We start from the raw sequence: 15621 nt of genomic DNA, 5'->3' as shown, positions 1-15621 counted from the left end.
CAGACTGTGCTTTACAAAATATCCCAATGTAGTGATCCAGTTGGGTGACCTGGGATCGAATTCGGGCCCTGGTTCTCTCTGAGTGATCCTATTTTGTTTTATTTTATTTTTAGCTGTTGTTAGTAACACAGCCTTGTTAGCTCAGGCTAGTCTCCAACCCACTGTGTAGCCAATGCTGCTCTTGAACTCCTGATCCTCATGCCTCCATCTCCCGAGTGCTGGGATTATAGGCCTGCAACACTGCCTCAGGCTGGAGTGAGTCTTTTAAAGCAAAAGTTACAACAGATGCCCCCCATCCCACCCTCTGCCATCTCATCTAGTCTTCCTGATGCAGCCACACTGGACTTACTGCCTCTCCTGTCCCAGCCATGGTCCCCTCTGATTCCTTTGCATTAACTGAGGAGCTGCACCCCTTGACACCCGCCTGCTTGGTCCCTCACATTCTCCAGGCCTTGTTTCAGCACTGAGACCTTCCCTGGCCATCCTCCTCAGAGCTACCGTCTCACCTGAGCATTCCCTCACCTTTGTTGTTCTCTGTAGCACGTCTACTCTAGCAGAACAAATATTTTACCTGCTTATGAGCTTGTGGGCTGTCTGACCCATCAGGATGTAGGCTCCAGCAGGGCAAGAGTCCTGTCCATCAGTCACTGCTCCTTTTGCAGTGCCTGGCAGGTAGGGTCTCCTTGGCAGAGATTTATGGAGGGAAGGAATTAAGGAACAGAGGGAGGGAGGAAGGAGCGCAGGCAGGCAAGCGTGTTCACAGGTGAAAAGAAAGAGTGCAGAAAGAGTGGAGAGCAGACTTGGCATTGATGGGTACCTCAGGACTGCACAGATGTGTTAAGTGCATTGATGGGTACCTCTGGACTGCACAGATGTGTTAAATGCATTGATGGGTACCTCTGGACTGCCCAGATGTGTTAAGTGCATTGATGGGTACCTCTGGACTGCACAGATGTGTTAAGTGTCGTGGAATAATCCTAACTTCTTCCTGTCTAGCTATTGGCCAGCCAGCTCTTTATTAACAATGATGGCAATACCTTTTCACAGTGAACAGAAGGATTATTCCACAACAGTTAAGTAGTTGAGCAGAGACAGTTAGGTGGTCTGGGCAGCTTGTCATTGTGACCTTGAGGTGATTAATATCTTTTAATGCTTCTTATCATTTTCAGAGCCAAGTTTAAACTCCCCCCTGGGCCCTGTTGACCATTCCAGCTTCACTCCCTTATACTTCCTTCATAGGGCATGGACAACATCCCTTTTCTTTTTCTTCTGTAACTGAGTAAAACCTCTTCAGAATTTAAAACTACATTTCCAAGCCTTCCTAATGGCTAGCTAATAGGGATAATGGGAAGTGAATGTGTCATGGAGTAGTTCCTGGGACTTTTTCCTTAAGAGGAGATGGCTGAGATTAGAGCTTGGTGGTAGGATGCTTGCCTAACATGCATGAGGCTTGGAGTTCCATTCTCAGCCTTGAGAGGTGGGGAAGGATGGAGGGCAGGAGGGAGGAATTGACTTATTCCCCCCTCCCCTCTCCTTTCTTTTGGTAATGGTTCTTGGACCAGCCTCAAGCAAGCTAGGCCAGTGCTCTTCTGTTTCTTTATTTCCAGACAAGGTCTTGTGTCTTGAGCTTGTGGCCATCTTACCACAACCTCTCAAGTAGCTGAGACCAGCTGAGAACTCTATTTTCTCTCTAACGTATTTTTTTATTGACTCTTTGAGATTTCCACATCATGCACCCCAATCCCATTCATCTCCCAGTCCTTCCATATCACCCACCACCCTTGTAAGTTCCCCACAAAAAGAAAATACAAAATAACTGATAAAAACAGTCCTCTATCAACTGTAGCCTTCTGCACATGTACCATTCCCTCCTCTGTCTTTCCCACCTCTCCATCACACGTTTGTTTGTCATGGCGGCATTGGAAGCTGCAGTGTGCCATGGAGTATACCTTTTGCCCCAATGGCTTTTCTTTCAAATGTTTATTGCAGTGAACTATTAGTCTAGTTCAAGGTCTCTGGCTTCTGTTACACCATCAATATTGGACCCTCACAGAGATTCTCAGACATTTGCTGCTGCCCTGAGTTGTGGGGATCCTACGGCTGGCTGTAGATCCACAGGACTGGCCCTTTTACACCCTCCAGCAGCTCACAGATGAGGAAGATGTTGGGGTGGGCCAACTTAAAGGCCTGGATCAGGGTCTGGGTGGTAGCTGAATTGGTCAGCCTGCCAGCTTTCCTGGGCCCACGTCCACAGGAGCCAGCTCTCTGACTGGTGAGGTGAGGGGTGGGGCCAACTCCCCTACTCTCCACAGGCCCAACACAATATTGTCTTTTCTTTTCTTTTTTAAAGTTGTTTGTTTTATGTAGGGTCATGTAGTCCTGGCTATTCTGGACCTCAGTGTATACCAGGATGGCCTTGCTTCTGCCTCCTGATTGCTGGAGTCAAAAGTGTGTGCCACTATCCCTGTGAGGTGTTTGTTTTGTTTTTGTTTTTGACAGGATCTCACATAGCCCAGGTTGACTTTGAACTTGCTATGTAGCTGAGGATGACCTTGAACTCCTGATCTTCCTGCTTCTACCTCTCAAGTGTTAAGATTCTAGGCGTGTGCCACCAGGCTTGGTTTTAAGATATCATTTTAAAAATAATTCCTTCCACAATTTATCATGTCTACTCTCTTGTGCCTTAAAGGCCCCACCTGAGGGATGGCATAGCAGGCCAGCTGGGCGGTCTGAGGACTTCACTCAGCCTCTCGCCTCGGCCTTTAAGGAAGGTGACAGTAAATGTCCATGTGTGTAGGCCACAGTTACAGCTTTTCTGTTGCTTTCAGTCACACCCCCTGCAAACTCATTCGGTCCTTTTCACTCGAGGAGTCCAACCAGCTCTTCTGTTGTCCCTAGAAACTCCTAATTCATTGACCGAGCAGCTCTGGGATTGGTTAACACCATCCATCTGGTGACTGGTTGCTCATTCTGTTGGAACCCCACGTTACATGCCGGCAGTGCCACACAGAGCAACACCAACAACACGTCTACCCTCATGGAGCAATAGTGGGGCAGTTAGGGTTCAAGTCATCTGCTTGTAAGAGCAGAATTCCTTTTTTCCCTCTTCGAGACAGGGTTTCTGTATGTAGCCCTGGGCATCCTGGAACCCATTTTGTAGACCAGGCTGGCCTCAAACCTCTGCCTCCCAAGTGTTGGGATTAAAGGCGTGTGCCTGCACCCAGCAAGAGTAGAATTTCAACTGAGCTGACAAAAGACATGTCCTGTGTGATGTTTACCAGGTGCCAGACACCGTTCAGTTCAATGAGTTTCATGTCTTTAAATTCACTTAATTCTCGGAATGAAGCAATCAGGCAGTACTAATGCTAACATCTGTACTCTAACATCTGGAAGCACAACATGCTGGCATGCTTCCCATTATGTGAGCATACTTGTTCCCGTCTTGCAGGAACCATTCATGAGGAGGAAATGACATCCTCAGAGATGTGCGATCCAGTGAGGTGGCTGCAACCATAGGTGACCTGTATGTACATTTCAGCTCGAAGGAGTCAAAACACAGTGAAACAAAGAATTCAGCTCCATTATCAGTGAACCAGTCTCACGTCAAGGACTCAGTGGCCACATGTGGCTGGTGGCTGGTGGCTGGTGGCTGGTGGCTGCCACGTGGTACAGCTCATCTGTAGGACAGCTCCATCAGCACAGAAAGTTCTGCAGACAGTGCTGTAGCATGAATCTTAAAGAGTCTTATTAATAAAATCAAACCTGAGGCCAAGTATTGGGGTGAACACTGGAAGATCAGAGAGACAGAACAAGCCACAGCTAATCTCACCTGGCCAACTTCTCAGCTGGTCTTGTTTCCTCAGACTAGACGTCTCTGTGTCCTCATATCCAAATGGCTCTCAGCTGAACTGTGCTGCTCAAAACCTAGAAGCTTAACTAGCCAGATGCTTAACCACCCAAATGCTTCCAGTTCCTGGTCCTCACGCCTTATATACCTTTCTGCTTTCTACCACCACTCCCTGGGATTAAAGGCTCGCTTTCTGGGATTAAAGGTGTATGTCACCATGCCTGGCTGTTTCCAATGCGGCCTTGAACTCACAGAGATCCAGAGGGATTTCTACCTCTGGAGTGCTAGGATTAAAGGTGTGAGTGCCACCATTTTCTAGCCTTTGTATCTAGTGGCTGTTCTGTCTCTGACCCCAGATAAGTTTATTAGGGTGCACAATATTTTGGGGAATACAATATCACCACACAGTGCTGTTATTTGTGTGTCCGGTGATTTCTTGAGGCATTTACTGGAGAGTCAGTTGAAAGCACTCACCTCTCAAAGACATCCTCAGATCTCAATTTAAAAAGTAGCGATTTGTCTGGGATATAAGGAGCCCACGAGATCTGTGACCTTAACTCCTGAGCCATCTCTTCAGACCCCCTCATTTCCTTCCCAACTTTTTCTTCTTCGCTTGTGTGTGTGTGTGTATGTGTGTGTGTGTGCGTGCATGGCACTGCATGTGTGTGGAGGTCAGAGAGCAACTTTGGGGAGTTCTTGTTAGAATTCTGCCCTTACTCCAGCTACACACGCACAGTTCAGGGTCTTGTGTCTTACATCATCAGTGGGCACTGGTGAGTACGTGTGTGCGGTATGGTCACACAATCTGCGCCTTAAAAAAGCCGGATGTAGACCCCACCTTCTCTCTGTCTCTCCCCCTATCTTTCTCTCTGCCCTCCGCACACGCTCCTTCCCAGGTCTGATTCTCTTGTACCCCACACCCCTCTTCCTCCTAATAAAGCTCTCTGTAACTAGGTAGTCGTGGCTGTGGCTTGTGACCTTTCCACGGGGTAACCAGCACCGCCACCAGTGTCGTTCATCATCCTTTCAGTTCTCTTTTTCCACCTCATTGAGCCGGGGTCTGTCTTGTTTCTGCCACTGTACTGGTGGCAGGCTTAGCTGGCCTAGGGAACTTGCAGCCAATTCTCCTGCCTTCGCCTCCCATTTCCTGTAGGAGTGGTGGGATTGCAGATGGGAATCACTGAATCAGCTCTTACATGGCTTCTGGGACATCAGGTTTTACAGTAAGCACCTTTACCCCCCGGAGTCATCTCAGTGCCCCCCCTAAGTTATTCTGTGCTCACAAACTTCTGAGGCTCAAGTGGCATCTTGCTCACTCTTCTCTAGCAAGCTGCAGAGCTGGGATATGGACTCGAGGCTCTGACATGTCCAGGCCCTGGACCAGGCCTTGGAGCACCCGGTCCTTTCTTAGTCCCGGGTCTTCTTTTCCTCTAAGCAGCTTCCTCAGGCTTGGCAATGCAAGGGTTAAAACACATACTCAGAGGCTGGACTACCCTTTACTCCCACCATCTGTCCAGATCCTGCCTGCAGCAGAGGGAAGGCATAGACAAAGGGGTGAGAGGTGGAAACCAGCTTTCAGTTTCTGCCGCTATCAGGGGATTGGTATTAGCTTTGCTGTTCCACAGGGACCTTTCTGGAAGTCCTCCACTTTCTGCCAGCCCAGGGAGTCACTGTCCTCTAGGAAAGTGAGCTTGTCTCCAGGACTACTGAGGGTAGGTGGTTGCAATTCTGTGAGTCGCTTCCTGCAGCTGCTCTAATTGTACAAGGATTGTTACCCTGGCCCCTGATTGCACACAGAGAAGTGAGAAGGTTCACCTTCAGATGCACAGACATGGGTTCAAATCCCCTGCTGGGCACCCATGAACTCCATCATTCCTTCCATGCCTGATTGTAGAGACTTTTTCACGTGAATACACTTGCGTGGTTGCTTCTTTAAGTCCCATCTTCTAGTTTCTTGCATACAGACAGCAACTTGTACCTGGATGTCTGCCTGAGAGTGAATGACATTGCACACACAGAGGTCACAGACAGCGTCTCTTCACCACACAGGGTGACCTGCAGTACCTTCTCTCACTTTACTGAGTCCTGTTATTTGACCAAGAAAGCAACTTACAGTACTATACAGTTAAAAGCTTATAAAAAGTAAAGGTACAGGACTGGGGATGTACTCAGTGGGTAGAGTGCTTGCTTGGCATGTATGAGGCCCTGGGTTCTATTCCCAGCACCGCATAGACCAGGTGTGTGCCAGCACTTGCCAGATTGAGGAAGGAGGATCAGGAGTCTGAAACTAGCCTAGGCCACAGGAGACTCTGTCTCAAAAGACAAGACAGAACCACAAAAGAGAATCTGTATGAACAAGTGTGAACAAATGCTTATGCACAAACTGTGGCACTACCACCATGCTACTCTCCAGAGTGGAAGCAACTCAAATGTCACCAACTGAAGAAGGCTGAACAACCCTCAGTGATCCCTATCACGTGTGCTGGGTAATTTTTGTGTCAACTTGACACAAGCTACAGTCCCCTGGGAAGAAGGAACCACAATTGAGAAAATGTCTCTATATGATTGGCTTGTAGGCAAGTCTGTGGGGCATTTCTTGATCAATGATTGATGTGAAAGGGTCCAGCTCTCCAGGGGTGGTGCCACCCCTGGAAAGATAGTTCTGAGTTGTATAAGAAAGCAGGCTGAAGAGCTGGAGAGGTTGCTGCTTGGTGAAGAACAGTGGCTGCTCTTGCAGAGGACCCAAGTTAAGTTCCCAGCACCTATATGGTGCTGATGCCAGTTCCAAGGGGTCTGATGCCCTCTCTGGCCTCAGTGAGCACATACATACATGCAGACAAAACATACATACACTCTATCTATCTATCTATCTATCTATCTATCTATCTATCTATCATCTCAAGCAAGCAGACAGAGCAAGCCAAGACAGCAAGCCAGTAAGCAGCTTTCCTTCATGTTCTCTGCTTCAGTTTCTGCCTCTAAATTCCTGACTTGAGTTCTTGCCTTGGCTTCCTTCAGTGATGGACTATAAGCTATGAGACAAATAAACACTTTCATCACCCAAGTTGGGTTTGGTCAGTGTTTTGTCACAGCAATAGAAAGCAAAATAAGATATCATCAAATAGTATTAAGTTGTAAAAATGAATGGAGCCTTGATACACATTACCATAACCTTGAAAACAATATGCTGAGTGAAAGAAGCCAGGCTCAATAGTCACATGGTATAGGATACCATTTATAGGAAGTGTCCAGAGGAGGCAAAACTTCGTACAGATGATAAGCAGGCTAGTGGTTATTTGGGGTAGGGGGGCTGTCGAGAAAAAGAATGGGTGACTGATTAGTGGAGGCTGAGTGAGCCTCCTGGGGGTCGTCAAGGTGGAAGGGGCAGCTGCATTGTGTTGTGAATGTGTTCAGTGCCACTGTTCAGCTCCCACTTTCCAATGTTGATGGTTATGCTGTGCAAGTTTTGTTTTTTTTTTTTTTTTTTCAGTTAGAAGACAGAACACATGCGTTCTTGGGGACATGATACTGAAAAGGAAACTTTTGAAAATGTGAGGGAAGACTCAGTGAGTAGCTAGAAGAATGAGCAGAGACAGAGAGTTTCCACAGAATGATGACAGGGGCTGGGGAGATGCTCAGTGGTGAAGTATGAGGACCCAAGTTCCACACTTAGCACCAACATAAAAAGCCAGACGTGCTGGTGAGTCTGTGATCCCTGTACTGGGGAGTTCATTGGCCAGCTGGTGTAACTGAACAAATGAGTTCCAGGTTCAGCAAGAGGCCCTATCTCAAAAAACAAGGTGAAGGAGCTGGAGAGATGACTCAGTAGTTAATAGCACTTACTGATCTTTCAGAGGCCAGAGTTCAGTTCCCATCACTCATATTTTGTTTACTTACAACTGCTTGTAACTCCAGCTCCAGAGGATCTGGCACCCTCTTCTGGCCTCTATGTGCACCTCCACCCACATGCACATACCACATGTAGGCACACACACACACACACACACACACACACACACACACACACACACACACATACGAGTGAAGAGTGATTGGGGAGGATACCTGATGTCAGCCTGTGCCTCCACATGTGCATATGCACACACACATGCTGTTCCTATGGTATGTGCTGCAAAAGCAAGTACCATGGTTTGCAGGATGAAAAAGACCTTGGAGATACCACCTCATACCACTGGGGGCGCTGCTGCCTTGGATGCTTCTGGGAAGAGACAGCTTCTGAGAAGATGCAGTGACCAGCTTAGTGGGAAGGAGAGATTTTAGCCACTCATTGACAACTGGATCAACGTGTTCCCTTGAGAAATAAGGAGAAGCCATCCTGTTCTTTCCAGAGTCTGGCTTTGGGAGAATAATATCCACTTTCAGTTGTTACCAGCCAGCTCTGCTCTCCTTCCTGGGTTACCCCAGGTCCCAGGAAAGCTTACGCATGCTGGTAGAACATTGTGAGTAGCTTTGATCATTTTCAGTCATCTCCTTCTAAATTCCCCATTTCATGTCAGATTTCTGCATAGTCTGGGGAGTCTTCAGGGCAGGGGCCCATCACTGGTGGATGCGGAGACTGGCAGCAGTGTCGTGGTGGACTGGAGAATACTCCTGCTTATCCAACAGTCATTGCCTATGATGGTTAATGTCGATTGCCAACTTGACAGGACCTACAATCACCATGGAGACAAACGTCTGGGCATCTTGATCCTGGGGATCAGACTCAGGTCCTCATGCTTCACAGCAAGAACTTTACTCTAGGGTATCCAGCCAGCCTAGTAAACTTCACTTTAAGGGCAATTTTAGGTTCCACTGAGAAGAAGAAAAGGGAGATATTTCCCCCATACTCCTGAGCTTCCACCTATCCCAGCAGTGATGCTCACAGCAGCTTTGATACAATGTAGTTGCCCAATACACTGTTGTCACTTGAAGTCTGTGGTTTACACAAGGATTCTCTCTTGGCGATGTGTATCTTAGGGGTTGGAACATGTGTGATGACATGTGTCTACCATTACGGTATCACACAGAATAGTGTCACTTCTCTGAAAGTCCTCCTGGCTCTGCCTAGTTATCTCTGCCTCCCTCAAACCCATGCATGGACTTTTAACTCCAAGGTTTTACCTTTTACATGTCACCTTGTAGGAGAAACCACGCAACGGGTAACCTTTGAAGGCTGGCTTCTTTCACTACACGCATTTGAGTTTCCTGTGGTGATATATTGTCCACCCCAATAAAACTTATCTGGGGATCAGAGGACAGAACCAGCCAGTAGATTAGACATAGAGGCCAGACAGTGATGGCACACACCCTTAATCCTATCACTCGGGAGACAGAGATCTGTGAGTTCAAGGCCACACTGGGAACAGAGCCAGGCTGTGGTGGCACACAACTTTAATCCCGACACTTGAGATCTCATGCCTTTGCTTGGGAAGCACACATGACTTTAATCCCAGGAAGTGATGTCTGGGCAGAGAAAGGTATATAAGACAAGAAGAAACAGGAACTCACTCTTTTGAGGCTAAGGATTTTATAGAGGTAAGAACTTGTGGCTGAGCTGGGCAGTGGTGGTGCATGCCTTTAATCCTGGCACTGGGGAGGCAGAGCCAGGCGGATCTCTGTGAGTTCGAGGTCAGCCTGGGCTACAGAGTGAGTTCCAGGACAGACACCAAAACTACATGGAGAAATCCTCAAAAAAAAAAAAAAAAAAAAGACTTGTGGCTGGCTTATTCTTTCAGCTTTCATTACAATATCTGGCTCTGGGTTTTTTCTATTAATAATACTGTTTAGCAATTCGTGTTACAGTTTCCTCCAATTCTTTTCATGGCTTTGTAGCCCATCCTTTTTGTGCTGAATAATTTCACATTATTTGAAAAACCACTATTTTATTAATTCACAGGACATTTTGCCTTCTTTAAGTTTTTTGGTTATTATGAAAAAAGCTGCTATAAGTATTACTGTGCTAACTTTTGTGTGGAAATAAATATTCAGTTCATTTGAGTGAACAATCAAGGAGCACAACTGTAGGATCACATGGAAAGAGTATGTTTAATTTTGTAAGAAATCAACGCATCTTCCAAAGTAGTTGTACCATTTCTCCTTCCCAGTAGCAAAGATTGGCAGTTCCCATTGTCTCTCATCTGTTGTTCGAATCTTAGATGGTCTTTTAATAAAAAATCCAGAGCCAGATATCAGGGTGAAAGCTGAAAGATCAGAGAAGCAGAGCAGTCAGCCACTAGTTCTTACCTCTATGAAACCTTCAGTCCAAAGAGAGTGAGTTCCTATTTCCTTATACCTTATATACCTTTCTCTGCCCTGCCATATTACTTCCTGGGATTAAAGGTATGTGTGCTTCCCAAGCAAAGGCATGAAATCTCAAGTGCTGGGATTAAAGGTGTGCACCACCACTGCCTGGCTCTGTGTCTAATCTAGTGGCTGGCTCTGTCCTCTGATCCTCAGGCAAGTTTATCAGACTATACAATGTACCACCACACTTATCCTTGCTAGCATCTGCTGTTCCCAGTGTTCTGGATTTTGGCCACGCTAAAGGTCGGTAGTGCTATTTCATTGATGTTTTAATTTGCAGTTACTAAATGACAGTCTGAACACATTTCTATCATGAAAGATAGTGAGTCCCAGGCCATCCTAAACTACACAGCAAATTCCAGGCCAACCTGGGCTACACAACAAGATTCTGTCTCTGTTAAGCACAGCACAACAACAACAATAATAACAACAGTGTTACAGCTAGCATACATGTAAAATAAATAATAGCTGTAAAATAAACAGCCAGTTGACAACCCATCCAAGGGGCCTCTGTTTATTCCCATGCCTTTCTTTATAGAAACCCACCACCCTCCCTCCCAAGGTCCTCAGTTGCTGGCTGGTTTTCATTGTATTATTGTGTGTGCATTCACCTCACAGTATAGCTTGGCTTTGCTTATTTATTTATTTATTTTTTTTGGTTTTTTTCGAGACAGGGTTTCTCTGTGTAGCTTTGCGCCTTTCCTGGAACTCGCTTTGGAGACCAGGCTGGCCTCGAACTCACAGAGATCCGCCTGGCTCTGCCTCCCGAGTGCTGGGATTAAAGGCGTGCGCCACCACCGCCCGGCGGCTTTGCTTATTTTAAACTTAATAAGAATCAAAGCGAGCATATGTTTTCATATTTGGACCTTTTTGTTTCACTTTCATGAAATTATTCTATCCCTATGTGGTGCCTAGTGAATGTCATTCTTTTTCATTGCAGTATGGTGTTTAGAAGAATGACCATAACGCAATCACTTATTCAAAACAAATCCGAGGGATGTCGTCAGGCTTCATGAGCTTCTCTTTCCTCTGTATTGACCTCTTAAGGAGCAAAAGTAATGTGGATGACGTACTTGAATAACTGTTACTTCCTCCCTGTGAGCTGGGGGTGACATAGACCACTGTCCAGCTCATTCCCGTGAAGCAGGGTACAAAGCTGTTCCATTCCCAGAGTTTTGAGAGACTCATGGGTCCAAGACTGGTTGATGTTACCAAATTAGGCTAAGAGGCATGATGTTCTTTGTGGTTTGGGCTGGTGCTGGTGTTTGGAAAGTCCCCAAAACCTTGCTGGGTAAGGGGCATGTAGAAAATTCCACAGAACAACGGGTCTAGTTAGTATGTACCTTATATAGCCTGTCAGTCATCCTCCTGCCTCTGGACCTGGGTAGCAGTGAAGCTGGGTGTGTCCTTGCCCTGCCTGCAACCCTTGTCATTTAGGGCTTTTCTACTTGCAAGGTCTGTTTCTGAGAGTTATAGATTCCCATTTAAATCACCTGACAAAAAACATTATTTGTTTATTTTTCTGTTTCCATTTGTGTGGTGGGCATATGTATAAATGAATGTTCCACATGTGTGTGGGCACATGGATGAGAGTGTGTGGAAACCTGAGGTTGATGCTGGGAATTCTCCTCCACCCTTCCTCTTTATGCACTGAGGCAGGGTCTCTCAATCAAACCCAGATATTCTGGGTACGTCTAGTCTCACTGCCCAGCTTGCTCTGGGATCCCCTGTCTTCTTCTGAGGCTGGAATTCCGGACAGGCCACTATGCCCATCCAACATTGATGTGGATTCTGGAGACCTGGACTCTGGTCCTGACACTTTCAGGGCAAGCACTGTGGCTGTGGAGCCATCGTCCCAGCTCCATGAAGGCTGATCCAGCTGAGCCCCCCAGTTTCCCGGTCCACGAGCCATCCCAGCCCCATGCCCACCTTTTAGTGGCACCTTGAGATTCTGTGTGTACCCTGCTCCTGATAAGAGGGCAGCATGATGGATGGCCAAGCATCCATGGCCACTGTGTGGAGATGTGAAGGACTGCCTCAGATGTGTTTTCTCATTCCTTTCTCTTTTTAAATATTTTTTATTGCTTGACAATTTCCTGTGTGCACACAGTGTGCTTTGGTTTTCTGTTCCCTCCCATCCAGTTCTTCCCTTATTCCTCCACACATTTTCCCTCAACTCCACGGTGCTCTTTTATCTGTCTCTCTCCCTCTCCCTTCCCCAGCCCTCCCAACCCACTGGATCTGCTTAGAACCGGCTGTACACAGATGGGTTTAGGCCATCTACCAGAGCATGGGTAGCCTCTCAGGGGCTGAATCCTTGAGGAAACTGCAGCTCCTTCAGTTGCCCAGGTACCTAGGTTCCACTGCTGCATTGTGCAGGGAACACACAGACACACTGTTGGGGCAGGGGTGAAACTCTGACTGACTTGGTGGTTGGAAAGCAGACTTCAGGATGGAGAAAGGAATAAAATATGGCCAGGAAAGGCCCTGGGCAGCAGAAGGAAGGCAAAGGGTGAGATCTGAGACCTGGCTTTGGGCAGACCCGGGAGTTATCCTTACCCTTGCTGAGTGCCAGCTTCCCTGTACAGGAGGGATGGACAGGCTTGCCCCTCCCCCTCCCCATGTACGCTACTCAGGGGTGGGAGGGGTGCTGTTGCTGAGGCTCAGCCTGTTCTGTGGTCTTTTGTCATTTTTCTCTTTTCCAGCCAGCGACAGGAACTTCAGGTCACAAAGAAGCTTTGATTATCTGGCTCCCTGGCAGCTCCTTTCATCTAGGGAACATTTTGCAAGCCAAATCTAATCGATGCAGGGTGGCAGGCTTGCCAGGAGGGTCGCATCTTCCGAGGTTAGCTTCCAAAGCTTTGCTTAGGGAATGGGCTCTCACATCCCCTGGATACACGGGCCCTAGGCTCAAGGCTCAGCCCTGCTGTGTCCTCCTCACGTCCCAAAGGCCTCCGTTTTGAAGATCAGGAGTCTGAGGTTCACTTGCTTGGGATGGGGAAGGAGTGCTAGGGAGCTCCAATCCCCAGGTGCCCAACCTTAGTCCCTTCTCATCCCTGCTGCTCCTAGTGAGACCAAAGCCAGCTTCTGGCTCACAGTGCAGATTCAGTAAACACTGACTTGGGGGAGGCTGAGCTCCTAGCTTGGTTTCCAAATGGCTTTAGGTATTATCGTTCTGTGCGAGGCTTTTAGCCATGGGTGAGAAGGGTAGCTAGAGCAAAAACAAAATTTTCGATTTCCTCTTTCTCAGTTGGGAAAATGTGTTCCAGACAGCAGGGCTGAGTGCTATGGGGGAAAGCAGAGGAGGAACTTAGGGGTGGGGGAGGAGGACGGAGGGACACCACTTTGGGCAGTGGGGCTGGCAGGAAGGGGGACCTAGACAACCAGGACTCACATTATTGACTTGTCCCCACAGATAAAGGGGCTAAGTGAAGGAGGCTGGAGTGCTGGGGTTGCAGGGGAGCTGAGGCGCCAGGAATGGACTTCTCACCCACCCAGGAGAGACAGCATGTTGGAAGGCATGAAGTCCTGGGCTTTGGAGTCTGGGATTCCTTCCTAAAAGTACAAGCCATGAGGCCTGGGCAAGTTACTAATGTCTCAGAGCCTCTGTTTCCTCATCCGTAAAGCAGACAAACAGCATCCACCTGTGTGTGTGTGTGTGTGTGTGTGTGTGTGTGTGTGTGTGTGTGTGTGTGTGGTGGGGGGCTCTCTTTAGAAACAAAACAAAGTAGCAGAATGTAGCCCAAAATGTACAATCTGTCAGAGCGCTCCGATCCTTCAGGCCCTAAACTAACAACGCAGTTAAACCCCAGCGCCATCTTTGCTGCTCCAGGGGCAGGGTGGAAAAGCAAGCCCAACCCCTCCCCCCCTTTGCCTGGGGTCTAAGGCTATGCGAATTCTAGTTACACATGAATCTCTCTACTCCCCTATTGAGTGTCACCCCAACTCTTAGCAGGCGACCAAATCATCAGAGCACAGATCATGTATTAACTTGGAGCCCACTCCAAAGAGTTTTCTTTGTCTAGCTGTTGGCTGGTGCCATTAAAGACCTTTTATCTGGATTCATCTCTGCATCTCTCTTAAGCCTGCTATTCAACCCAAACCCCCATCCCCACACAGCCCAGCACCTACATTTTGCTGTGGAAACCTAGGATCGAAACAGGGACCTTTAGATACCAAACAGTATTTGCTCAATGTATTTTCCTTTCTTTCCCTGGTATTCTCAAGCAGAAGCCCTGGAAGAATTCACATTGCACAGAGTTAAAAAGGCAGAGTACCCGAGCCATCCTAAGTTTACAAATGAACATCTCAAGGTCACTTTGGAGCTTGGCCAGGCTTTTTCATTTCTAGTTGCTATGATGCACACACGTTTATGTTAATCACCTTTCCATTGAGTGAGAAAATACTAGAAAAAATAACGTAAGAGGAGAAAAGGTTTCTTTTGGCTCGTGGCTTTAGAGGTTCCATTTCAGGCCATTGCTTTTGGGTGCTCAGTTCTCTTTCTCCTGCATATGCATCCCAGTACCCAATCCCAGGAATGGTACTGCCCACACTTAGTGTGAGACTTCTCCTTTTCATGAACCTAAGTGGGACAATCCCTCCCAGGCATGCCCCGAAGCATGTCTCCTAGATGGTTCTAGATCCTGACAAGTTGTCAATCATATTAACCATTACAGTGGTATAACCATTATAGAATCCTACTATTTGGGAGACTGAGGCAGGAGGACCACAGGTTCAAGGTCAGCCTGGGCTACATATCCAGAGTCTCTTTCAAAACTCCCGATAAACAGCCAGCCAGACAGCCACCGATGACTAGTGGTTATCGTGCACAGCACAGCCATATAAGATCCATAAAGTCTGCTCCCAGACATCTTTATGATTTCCCCTTCAAATCCAGAGCCTAGTTATTTATGCAATATTTTTTGTTTAAATCATACCTTGTTAAAGGGACTTTAGAAATAACTTTATTTGCTTCTACTGTATGAAGAATCACCCTTTCTTCCCATAGAGGAATCTGTGAAAATGAGTGTCACTGGATTCCAGCCTGGACCGTTCTGTTTCAAGTCAGAACCCAGGTGAAGTTAGAAGCTCTGGTGTTACACACTGAATGGTTCATCTTGGTTCTCAACGTGATGGGATTTAGAGTCACCATGGAAACATGTTTCTGGGAGGGTCTGTGAGGGTTTTTCCAGGAAGAACTGACTGAGGTGGGGAGACATGCCCTGAATGTGGGCAGCACTAGCCCATGGGATGAGTCCTGGTTTGAGAAAGTGAGCTTGGGTTATATACCCCTGGTATCTACTGTTTCCTGGTACCAGGAACTGGGCCAAACACCTTCATGCACAGTCTCATTGAAGCCACATGCCTTGGTGTAGATGTAACCAACATCTTATTAAATAAGAAACACAGAGCCGATTCAGAGAAGAAAGCTAAGAGGTCAGAGCCTCACCCTTCCTGCTTTAGCGATCCTC

This window comes from Peromyscus californicus, unplaced genomic scaffold (assembly GCF_007827085.1).
Source record: "Peromyscus californicus insignis strain IS unplaced genomic scaffold, ASM782708v3 Scaffold_3__1_contigs__length_106647218, whole genome shotgun sequence".
Taxonomy (NCBI): domain Eukaryota; kingdom Metazoa; phylum Chordata; class Mammalia; order Rodentia; family Cricetidae; genus Peromyscus; species Peromyscus californicus.
Note: the sequence above shows the minus strand (reverse complement) of the source record.